This window comes from Acinonyx jubatus, chromosome D4 (genome assembly GCF_027475565.1).
Source record: "Acinonyx jubatus isolate Ajub_Pintada_27869175 chromosome D4, VMU_Ajub_asm_v1.0, whole genome shotgun sequence".
Taxonomy (NCBI): domain Eukaryota; kingdom Metazoa; phylum Chordata; class Mammalia; order Carnivora; family Felidae; genus Acinonyx; species Acinonyx jubatus.
Genome location: NC_069391.1, coordinates 69,437,391 through 69,449,459, shown reverse-complemented (window position 1 = coordinate 69,449,459; position 12,069 = coordinate 69,437,391). Strand labels below are relative to the sequence as shown.

At 36.7% G+C, this 12,069-nt stretch overlaps 1 long non-coding RNA gene across 2 annotated transcripts in view; it reads right to left on the bottom strand.

Annotated features, from left to right (window-relative positions):
* The window catches only part of LOC128312220 (uncharacterized), a 173,364-nt gene extending 167,980 nt beyond the window's left edge, over positions 1-5,384 (bottom strand). For both annotated transcript variants that reach the window (XR_008291227.1, XR_008291228.1), the window contains exon 1: positions 5,171-5,384. This is a non-coding gene — a long non-coding RNA (uncharacterized LOC128312220). The remainder of the gene's footprint in view (positions 1-5,170) is intronic.
* Positions 5,385-12,069: the final 6,685 nt, after the last annotated feature.

Genomic DNA, 12,069 nt, shown 5'->3' with positions numbered 1-12,069 from the left:
TTTTATTCTCTTATTGGTGTCTTTGCAGAAATAAGCCCACTTTATGTATTTATTTAGGTCAGTACTTTTGCATTTTGTTTCAGAAATCTTTGCCCACCTAAAGGCATGAGGATTTTAACCTATATTGTCTTCTGAAAAAAAATTTTTGCGTTTCCATTTTAAGTCATTGGTAGATTTCAAATTAATTTTTATATGTAGCGTAAGGTAAGGGTCAAGTCACTTTTTTTCCATAAGAATATTTCATTGCTCCATCCTGTCCCCACTTAGTAGTTGCATATCTGTCTTATCTTTAATACCTATATGGGGCACCTGGGTGGTTCACTGTGTTCAGCATCTGACTCTTGTTTTGGCTTAGGTCATGATCTCACAGTTTTGTGAGTTTGAGCCCCATGTTAGGCTCCATGCTAACAGTGTGGAGCCTGCTTGGGATTCTCTGCCTCCCTCTCTGCCCTTCCCTCACGCACACTGTCTCTGTCTCTCTCAAAATAAATAAAAGAAAACTTTTTAAAAAATGCCTATATATGTATGGGTCTACTTCTGGATATTGTATTCAGTTCCACTCATCTACTTTTCTGTCTCCACGTCAACACTCCACTACCTTAAACACTATAGCTTTATAGTTGCTAAATACTGGCATTTAGCAATAAAAAGGAATGAAGTATTAATATATGCAATAACTTGGGGTCGCCTGGGTGGCTCGGTCAGTTAAGTGGCCGACTTCAGCTCAGGTCATGATCTCACGGTTCGTGGGTTTGAGCCCCACATCGGGCTCTGTGCTGACAGCTCAGAGCCTGGAGCCTGCTTCACATTCTGTGTCTCCCTCTGTCTCTGCATCTCCCTGCTTGCACTCTGTCTCTCTCTCTCTCTCTCTCTCAAAAATAAAAATTAAATTTTTTTAATGTTTATTTATTTCTGAGAGAGAGAGAGAGAGAGAGAGAGTGCGTGAGTGGGTGAGGGGCAGAGGGAGGGAGACACAGAATCCGAAGCAGGCTCCAGGCTCTGAGCTATCAGCAAAGAGCCCGACGCGGGGCCCAAATTCACAAACTGTGAGATCATGACCCAAGCGAAGTCAAGCACTCAATCAACTGAGCCACCCAGGTGCCCCAAAATTAAATTAAAAAAAAAGAAATTATATGTAATAGCTTGGATGGATGTGAAGGAAATTATGCTGAGTGAAAAAACCATCCTAAAATGTTGCATGCTGTGTGGTTCCATTAATATAGCATTTTTGAAATGAAAAAATTATAGAGATGGAAAACGTGTTAGTGAGTGCTAGGAATTAGAGATAAGCAGAGGAAGGGCAGAAGGTAGGTGTTATAGTCAGCACAAACCTAAAGAATCCTTGTGGGAATGTAACTATCTTATATCTTGACTATCAGGGTGATAACATAACTCTCCCATGTAGTAAAATTACATGGAACTAAATACACAAACACACACACAAGTGAGTGGACATAAAACTGGTGAAATCCGAAGAAGATGGATGGGTTGTATTAATTTCAATTTCCTGGTTGTGATGTTTTACTATAGTCATGAAAGATGTTACCATTTAGGGAACCTAGGTAAAAGTTATATGGGGTATCTATATAATTTCAAACAACTGCATGTGAATCAATAGTTATCTCACAACAAAGACTTAAATGAAAAAATACTGAGTTTCCAAAAAACACAGCATAGCACCCCATTTATTTAGATCTCTTAAATTTTTTCTCAGATGTTTTTATTTTTCACATTGTTGCACATTTTTGTTAGATTTCTAGGTATTCCAGGTCTTGATACTATTTTAAATGACACCATTTTAAAATTTCATTTTCCAGTTGTTTAGTGAAAATATGTAAAAATACAACTGATTTTGTATGCTCATTTTTATATCCAGTAATCTTGCTAAATTCACTTAAGTGTAATAGTTTATTTTTACTTTGTTTACATTTTTAATAAGCATAATCATATTTATCATGTGAATAATTTTATTCTTTCCAAATTTTATGTTTTTATTTCTTTTCTTGATTTATCACAGTAGCTTTGTTCTCTAGTACAATACTGATTAGAAGTGGTATTATTGGATATCCTTATCTTGTTCACAAACTCATGGGAAGATGTTCAGTACTTCACCATTCAATATGATGTTAGCTATAAGTTTTATCAAATGTTTTCACCAACCTCTTTATATTTTATGATTTTTCTCATTTATTTTGTTAGTGTGGGTAATGCATAAGTCTCTTATATTTTGTTCTATTCTTTCCATTCTTTTTTTCTTGCTGTAATTCAGTTTGAGTATTTCCTGACTAGGTTTTGAATTTGCTAATCCTATCTTCTGCTCTGTCCAGTCTGCTGTTAAACTCATCCAATAAGTTCTTAATTTCACAAATTATGTTTTACAGTTTTGATATGCAGATGATTTTTTAATAAAGAGTAGACTTCAATTCTCTTTACAAATTCTCAAATTTTTATCCACTTTGTTCATAGTTTCCTCTATTTTTAAATATATATTTAGTAGTTATTTTTAAAAACTTGTCTGCTGGGGCGCTTGGGTGGCTCAGTCGGTTGAGCGGCCGACTTCGGCTCAGGTCATGATCTCGCAGTCCGTGAGTTCGAGCCCCGCGTCGGGCTCTGTGCTGACAGCTCAGAGCCTGGAGCCTGTTTCAGATTCTGTGTCTCCCTCTCTCTGACCCTCCCCCGTTCATGCTCTGTCTCTCTCTGTCTCAAAAATAAATAAACGTTAAAAAAAAAATTTTAAAAACTTGTCTGCTAAATCCAAGATTTGAATCATATTCTGTTGCTTGTTTTTTATCAGTTATATATTTCTCCCTTTTTTATACCTGCTCATTTTTTTATTGTATGCAAGAAATTGTGAACAAAGGAATCGTGGAGACTGGAGTTGATGCTATTTTCCCCTCAGGAAGGGTTCACTCTTTCTTCTGTTGGGCACATGGAGTGAGGAGCTGCTTGTCTTATTCTGGTGAAATAATGGGTTTGGTAAGGATTGGAGCATAATATAGACTCTCTCCAGTATCTTAATCAGTGTTTGTTACAGGTCTCTCTCTCTAGCGGACCAAAAGACTGTAGGCTATTTGATTCAGCCCGTCTAGCCTAACATCTAGCATCCTACCATGCTCCAGAATTAAGCAAAATTTCCACAGAGAAAAATCAGCCAAATGTTTGGGGATCCTTTAGATCCTAGTTCATAATGTCAGTCAACATTAAAATATTTGCTGGTTTCTCTTTCCCCTATTAGAATCTCTATGCTAATAGCAAGTCCAGTGTTCAGCCTGTGCCCAGGCCTGGCAAATGCACCATCTCAGCTCATCAAAGAAGGGTTCTTTGAACGCCTCAACTAAAAAAAATGGACAAAAGACTTCAATAGACATTTCTCCAAAAAAGATATACAAACAGCCAACAAGCACATGAAAAGATTCTCAGTATCATTAGTCATTAGAGAAATGCAAGTCAAAACCATAATATGATACTACTTCACACACCTAAAAAAGGGAAAATAACAGGTGAAGATGTGGAGAATTTAAGCCCTCTTACATGGCTTGTGGGAATGAGAAATGGTTTAGCGACTACAGGAAACAGTTTGCTGGTTCCTCAAAAAATTAAATGCAGAATTACCAGCAATTCCAACCCTAGGTATATACACACATGAGTTGAAAACAGGTACTCCAACAACTCTACATGCATGTTCTCAGCAGCACTATTCACAATAGACAAAATATGGCAACAGCCCAAATGTCCATCAACTGATGCATAGATAAACAAATTGTGTTAATGCATAGGAATATTATTCAGCCTTAAAAAGAGTGAAATACTGATACACTTCACTGTAGGTGAAGATTAAAATATTATGCTAAGTAAAAAAAGGTAAATGCAAAGGGACAAATAGCATATAATCCCATTTATATGAAATACTCAGAATAAGTGAATCCCTAGAGACAGAACACAGATTGGTGGTTTCCAAGGGCTGAGGGAACAGAAGAAGGAGGAACAACTGCTTATTAGGTATGTAAATTTGGGGGGGAGATAATGAAAATGTTTTGGAACTGGATAGAGGTGGTGGTTGTGCAACAGTGAGAATGTACTACATGCTACTGGATTGTTCATCTTTAAATGGTTTTTATTTTTTTGTGTGTGACTCTCACCTCTATTAAAAAAAAAGAGTTCTTTCCCCTAGGGAAGTTTATATACTCCTCTCTGCTTTCATAACTCTACAATGTCTTTTTTAAAAATTATTTTAAAATATATACACTTCTTTCTAGTCATCACAGTGAAAACAATGGCCTACCCAGAAGCAAACTTCTACATGTCACACTTAAAATTTTTTTTTCTTTTTTTTGAGACAGAGTGCACACACAAGCAGGGAAGAGAGTAAGAATCTCAACCAGGCTCCACGCTCAGTGTGAAGCCCGATGCAGAGCTTGATCCCATGACCCTGGGATCATGACCTGAGGCAAAATCAAAAGTCAGACACTTAACCTACTGAGCCACCCAAGTGCCCCCAAAATATTTTTAATCACTTATTACTTTCTGGAATTATCGTGTTGCTTTACTTTTTCCTTCTTTGTGGTCTGTCTGTGGTGATCCTTAACTCCGTGTCCAGATTCTCCTTTAGATGCTCTATCAGACCAGGGACCCGGTCTGTTTTCCTCACTGCTACATTTATATACTTTGTGTGGGACCAAGAAGGCACAGGCACTTAGCAAATAACTCCTGAATGCATAAAGTGTTTTCAGGAAAAACAGAGCCATATCAGCTTTCTTTTAATATCAGTTCATATAAAACTCCCATCTATCTTTGTCCCTGAGTTAATTGATAAACCTGTGGTTAACTAGAGGAGGTTATATTTCTATTGCTTCTAAAGCAAAAATCATCCAGGAGGAATGAGAAATAATTTTTTCAAGTCTAGGACACAGAACAGGTCATTAAGGGAGATTCATTAACACCAAAGACCCCAAACACAAAACAAGTAGGTTGAACAGCTATCAACTATAGATCCTAGCAAGTATCCTAGAGTATCATAAGATACTTGCAGCCTGGGAAACTTCATAAAAAAGATGACTCTGTTGACTAGACCCCAACGTGAAATGGCATAAATTAAAGCAGTCAAATCAGGTGCCATATTATCAAGAAGTTCTCAAGATAGACCAGAGAGTGATAGAAAATACTTGCTTACCTGATCTCAACTGACTGGTCAAGGTCTGAAGTACCAAAATAAGACCATCCCAATCAATCAACCTGCTCTGAGCAGTGGTTTTCAAGGGCTCCTGGGCTCTCCTTTAGGTCAAACTGCAATATGAAAACAGCACCGATGATATTCACCCAATCTTCCTTCATTAAGCATTACTACCAAATTTAGATCTCACTTCAAATGTGTGGGCTCTTAGGTTTCCAACCAACCTTGGCAATTTTGGAATTTATGTAACAAGTTCCACTGACTTGGTGGCAAATCAGACTTAATATTTCTAAAAAATAGGGCTTAGCAGGCAAGAAAATGGCTAATGAGTCTCCCCAGAAATCGAATACCTCTTTTGGAAAAGAGAAACAGTTTGCATGGATTAAAATCTCTCTTGAAAAAGTGGCTGCAATATAAAATCTGGCTTTTTCCTGAAATCAAAATTCAAGTTCCTGGTGTTTATTCATTCCTCTGTCTTGTTCTTCCATTGAAAGCTTAACTAGGAAGCTGACGATTTGAAATTGTGTCCCTGTATCTTCTAAGACTTGATTTTTTGTGCAGTTTGTAATACATGTATTTTTTTATTTTCCATGCCAAATTCATTCATTTCAGGTTTGTTGTACCACAAATATCTAGCAACATGTTCATAACAGTCCTTAAATAGATTTCATGAAGTTATTTCAATTAGTAACTATTCTTTTAGAATGTGTGTGTGTATTCCCTTACATGTAGCATTTTACATGTGAAGTATCTATAGAAAACCAAATGAAAATATATATTAAAGCATGACATGAATATATTTACCGTACCAGTTTAGTATCATTTATTTCTTTGTAGGGGCTTTATTAATTCTTGGTAAAGCTAGGATTTTGGAACACCAATAATATACAGGACAATTATATCACTTTCTATTCAGAGAGACTAAGTTCAATTTCTGCACAAGCTATGAGCCTGACATTCAATATGCTCTTGGAATCTGAAAATGATAATAACAGTAACTTGTTCAGCTTGGGTTTTCCCCCTTTTTTCAAGAGATCCACATCTAAGTGCTTACCAAAACGACCCCAATGTCTTGGTATCAACATTATCTGACCTTGAAACTTATTCTTTAAAATAAAAAAGTACTCTCTTGATACTGGTGTGATATTTTCCCTTTAATTCCTGTTTCGGCCCAGTAATCTTCACTGTGTTCGAAAAAGGGGAATTGATTTTATCTACAACTTCAAAAAGAAGTGTTTATAGGGTCATTCATTTCAACCCCCCGTTGGCATACATTCCTCACTTTAGTTATAAATGATGTCTGCATTTGTAAGAAACTGATGGCAAACACTGAATACCTCTGGTGGCTACTGGTAAACAGATGACATCCTCCTTCTCATTCTTTATAGGACATTAAGTCTCGGGCCATGGGTACCTATACAGTCCTAGCTCATAGCCTCAGATTGACATCAGCTCCCAAATACAGCTTTAGGCAAACAGGAAACTTTCTCAGGAGACACATTTTTCACTTCAAGTTGTACCTAGCTGAGCAAATGCTGCAGGACAGGGGTTGGTGAGTATGCCATCCAACTAGAAGGTCCCAAGAGGCCACTGGGACAGAAGAGACAACCTTTTCTATAACAGAACATGGCATGTATACAGCGGCTCACTCATCCCAGGCAGTAATTTTTTCAGCAGTTTAATCTAGTGGTCTGTGTAAGCGAATGTGTCCTCTCACAAAAAAACAACAACAAAAAAAACTTACTTCTTAGGTGCTGGGGTCAGTGAGTGCTCAAAGTTACAGAATACAGTTCCTGAGATGCCCAGTCATGAGTCTTTTGACGGTGTAAACTTCTGAAAATCATCCCCCTTTAAAGACATGCTGGGTCTCTTTGTGCCTTTAGTTCATCTACGGAGACTGTTTCCTTCACAAGTTCACTTTTTTTTTTTTTTTAATGAGGTTGATCCAGAAACAACTCCTGCTCCTGCTCCAAAGCATAAATTTTTATTCTAATTTCATTTACATAAGCTCTTTTCCTCATTTCTGATTATCTATTTTTGTGACTATCTTTCAATATAGAAATAGCAATATGCTTGATAATCAGGTGCTTCCCCAGATTTCCCTGGGGCTGCTAAGTAAGATATGATGTATCATCTGTCTAAAATTGGAAAAACTATGAATTCCAAGAATTTAAGATTAGCACAGCCTTCTGTGGGACTGTTTTAGCCATGTAGTCTCAGCAATAAGTAAACTTTTGCTGTGTTCACTGAGACTTGGGAGTTGTTGATTATACATTCCCTGGCAAACATGGTATATGGTAAATAGTTTGTGTTACTTGTTAAGCAGGATAAAGTTTAAATCTATCATTATTTTTATTAATATTATTAATTTATAAAATAAACCTTACAATTAGTTCTTTGAAATATACTCATCCAAAATACTTTCAATTAAAATAGTAAGTGATAGCTTAAATCTCAAGGAGGATTCCTCAGATCGTGTGTTACTCGGAAAGAAGTTTGTAAGTGAGTCCACGGTCCCAACGGCTCCTTGGGAACTCTGCTTTCTAGAATACTGCTCTTTGAAGAATACCCAGGGCAGAAGCTGCCACAAGGGTCTCTAATCTAAGAGAGGATATAAAAGAAGGCTAAGTCCTGGAACTTCAAGCATCAGTTTGGTAGAGTCTTGATAATTTTCATTTCAGTAATCTGCCTACACTGCCCATGAATTCTTACAAAAGTTACTACCTGCCTCTGCTTACAGCACACAGAAAATTTAGGTGTAAAAGGACTCAAAGAAGTTTCTCTGCATAAAAATTTCATTGCTAATACAAGATATATTTGTTAGGAAACATTATCATTGTTCAAGTTTAACTACTTCCTGGCCAAAGTCACTACCCTGAATTAGGGTTCTAGCTTCCAAGTGCTTGATCAGCAAGACAAGGCATGTGGGAAAGTTCTTTGTACAAACAGAGTAAAGAACTGTGAGATCAGTGGGCTGTTTCAAGACTCGGTAGCAGTCGCCCATCAACTTCTGTTCCCTTGAGATCCCCACCACCAGACTTAAGTAAAGGTCTCACATATTGTATCAGCTCCTATACTTCCCTGGCTCTAAGCTAGTTGTTATCAGAAAAACATTTAGAAGGCAAATTTTAATTAAGGATCAATAGACATTAAGTATTTATAACTACACAGTTCCACCACTAGGAATTTATTCAAAAGAAATTATTATATATACCACAGTTTTTCTATCAAAATGTTAATCACAGTTTCCTTTTTAATAATATCAGTGAAAAAATGGGATATAACCTAAATGTCCAAGAATAGGAAACTGTTTAAAGTAATTTCATTATAAAACATAGTCAATGATGAGTTAAGAGCAAGGCTTTGGAACCACTTATAGTAGGCTTGGAATTACAACTCCATTCAGCTAATTGTTCAATCACAGGCAAGACACTTAACTTCTCTAACAACTATTTCCTCATCTGTAAAATGGGGATAACACCTACTTCATTAAAAAAAAAAACAATGTGGGGGAATCAAATTATGTAATTTAGATATACTATTAACATAGAATCTAGCATATAGTGAAGACTCATCATAAAATAGTTAATGTTGTAACAATAAAACTGCATGTAAGTAATTAAAGTCATGTTACAGAAGACTATCTTGCTATAAGAAAATACAATTTATTGTTAAATCAGAAAAAATAGGGGCGCCTGGGTGGCTCAGTCGGTTAAGCCTCCGACTTCAGCTCAGGTCATGATCTCGCGGTCCGTGAGTTCGAGCCTCGTGTCAGGCTCTGTGCTGACCGCTCAGAGCCTGGAGCCTGTTTCGGATTCTGTGTCTCCCTCTCTCTCTGACCCTCTCCCATTCATGCTTTGTCTCTCTCTGTCTCAAAAATAAATAAACGTTTAAAAAAAAATTTTTTTAAATCAGAAAAAATAGTAATGAAGTAAAATAAAGGGGATGACTAATTTTTAAAGGATCTAAAAATGTGTGTGTGGATATAAGATAACAGGAAAGATACAATACACTTTAACAGTATTTATTCCTAGTGATAAAATTATGGGTGGTTTTTGTTTTCTTTCTTGATGTTTTGCTTCAGTGATTATATTATATATTGCAAACTAAGTAAACATGTTTTTGCAAACATGTACAAAGGTGACTGCTGCCACAGAAAAAAAAAAAAAAAAAGAATAATTTGCATTCAGAAGTGGGAAAGATCGCTTCCAGTTAGGGGAAATTCGGGAAAGCTACAAGGAGGGTATCACACATGAAATGAACCCCAAAGTATACTCAAGCTTTGTCAGGCATGGACAAGGAGGGTACCTTTGAGGGAAAATAACAGAAAGAAATGAAAAGCTGTCCATGTTTAAAGGCTGTTTGGGGAACCCCACATGCAGTTCAGCTTCCTATACACATGGAATGCTGGAAGGGGTTTCCTGCATCCAGATCAGAAGAGAATTTGAAAGCCAAGGACAAGAATGTGGGCTTTGTTCTAAGTCCAGGAAAATATTAATAGAGTTCTTGGGAAGAAAGAAAAGATCTGTGGTCATATACGTTAAGGAAAAGCTTCCAGTTTTACCATCTTCAGATATTCTCAGCAAGATTTTAGTATATAAAAACCTCTGCCAAATTGTACCTTTAAAAGACAGAAAAACACATCATATTTAATAATTTTCCTCCAGCATTTGTATGTAGATCAACACACTACTGGGGCACCTGGGTGGCTCAGTTGGCTAAGCATCCAACTCTTGATTTTGGCTCAGCTTATGATCTTGTGGTTCATGAGTTTGAGCCCCACGTCCAGCTCTTTGCTGAAAGTATGGAGCCTGCTTGGGATTTTCTCTCTCCCTCTCCCTCTCAAAATAAGTAAACGTTTTTTAAAAACACTATTTGCCTATGCTACCCTAAGAATGACATAAAGTACAGATGAGCTTTGATAAGGAAAAGGAAAGGGACAAAGTTCAGAGTATGGGAGTCCTGTCAGTGTAGAAAAATCACTAATGAAACATTTCAGGGAGGCGTTTAAGAGCTCAAGAGGCAGAAAGTTGGAAAGGAGCACACCAAGGGATGCAAGGAAGAATGCAAAAGACAAGCTTTGTCTCCTTCCAAGCCCACCTAAGCTGACCTCATCTGCAATATGAATACCCAAAGGCTCCCTCATGGGGAATCAGGTAGGAAATCTTCATGAGTAAGACTGAAAGAAGTGGGTCTAGGAAAAAGCAAACACTTCGCTCCCAACCTAACTCATCATTTACTATCCCTCGTTTAACACAATGAAGGAAGGTCAGCGGCCGTCCAGTGGCTGATCAAGGGAAAAGGAGAAGCTGTGTCTGTCACATAACCACTTAGCTCATCATGCCCCTTTCCAATCTCTCTTTATGTCATTACCTTTATGTGCATTGCCTTCACGTGCATTACCTTAATGGCACTTTCACACGTATCATTTCATTAACAAACATAACAAGTCCACTGAAGCAGGTAGAGCAGATAACAAATTAAATTTATGAAAGTTAAGATGATAGCAAAGATAGTTCTAAAGAGATGTCTATAACCACAAGTCAACAAGTTAGATCACAAAGTTCTAGAAGCATTTACTATGATTTAACAAATGCAAGCAAATATAAATACACGGCATAAAAATGTAACTGTAAATGCTGGCAAATATAAATATTAAACAAGTAATAACCTTACATTGAAGAAGCCAGTATTACATGTATAAAATGTTCACAATGTGGGGTGCCTGGATGCCTCAGTCGGTTAAGCATCAGACTTCAGCTCAGGTCATGAACTCGTGGTTTGTGGGTTTGAGACCTGCGTTGGGTTCTGTGCTGGCAGCTCAGAGCCTGGAGCTTGCTTCTGATTCTATGTCTCCTTCTCTCTACCCCTCTCCTGTTCACGCTCATTTAAAAAAAAAATTGTTTTCAATTAAAAAAATGTTCACAATGTGAAAAATATGGGAAGGTTTGGCACACAATGGGAGGAAGAAGAGAAAACACATGTGTTTATCACATCGAAAGCAATTGATTTTTTTAAAATGCGTTTAGTTATATGTTAAATAATAAAAGACACAGCAGAAAGGACCATTTTATAGTTATCCTAAATTACTGAAACACTTTAACATTTTAGTTTTTTAAATTATAGCAAGTACCACTGTTGTAACAATCCATCTGTCTTTTTCATTGCATGGCTTGAAAGGGTAAAAATCTGTTTTAGAGAAGAAAGGGGGGAAAGTGATCTAAGAAACAATATAGCAGACTCTTATACCCCATGCAATTTCCTTCACTAGAGATAAACATCAATTTATCAGCCTTGTATGTAAACTAGAGAAATTGTATAGGTCCTCAAAGATATCTTGTTGAACATTTTTGTGTAATGAAATTGAGCCAATATTTTGACTAAGTCACACGGGAAAAGAGAGTTTGAAGTCTGATTTGTTAAACTATTAGGTTGTTCATTGTTCCACAGAAATAATGAAGCAAGTTGAATTGCAGCCAATTACAAATTAAATTTTGCCAAATCCACTTCCAAAAAACTATATATACTGGTCTAGGGCAAGTGCCTATAAACTAGAAACATTTTAGTAATGTTTAAAGATAGGAAAATCAAATTTATTAGGCCTTATCATAAACACATTAAACACATTTTACAGTAATTTTTATAAAGAATACACTACAGTTTAATGGACACTTCAGGTTGTGAATAATTATCTAACTTCAGGTATCTGAGAGAAAGGAAATGGAAAGCTCTCCATAGCCAAAATAAGACTCAGATTTCTAGATTTTATCTAATCTCTAGATGTGTATCTGTATGTGTGAGTGTGTGTGTGTGTGTGTTGTGTATGTATATGTATATGTGTATGCATGCATACAGGCATAAAGAGAAAAGATGGACAGGGACAGAGAACTATAAAGTTA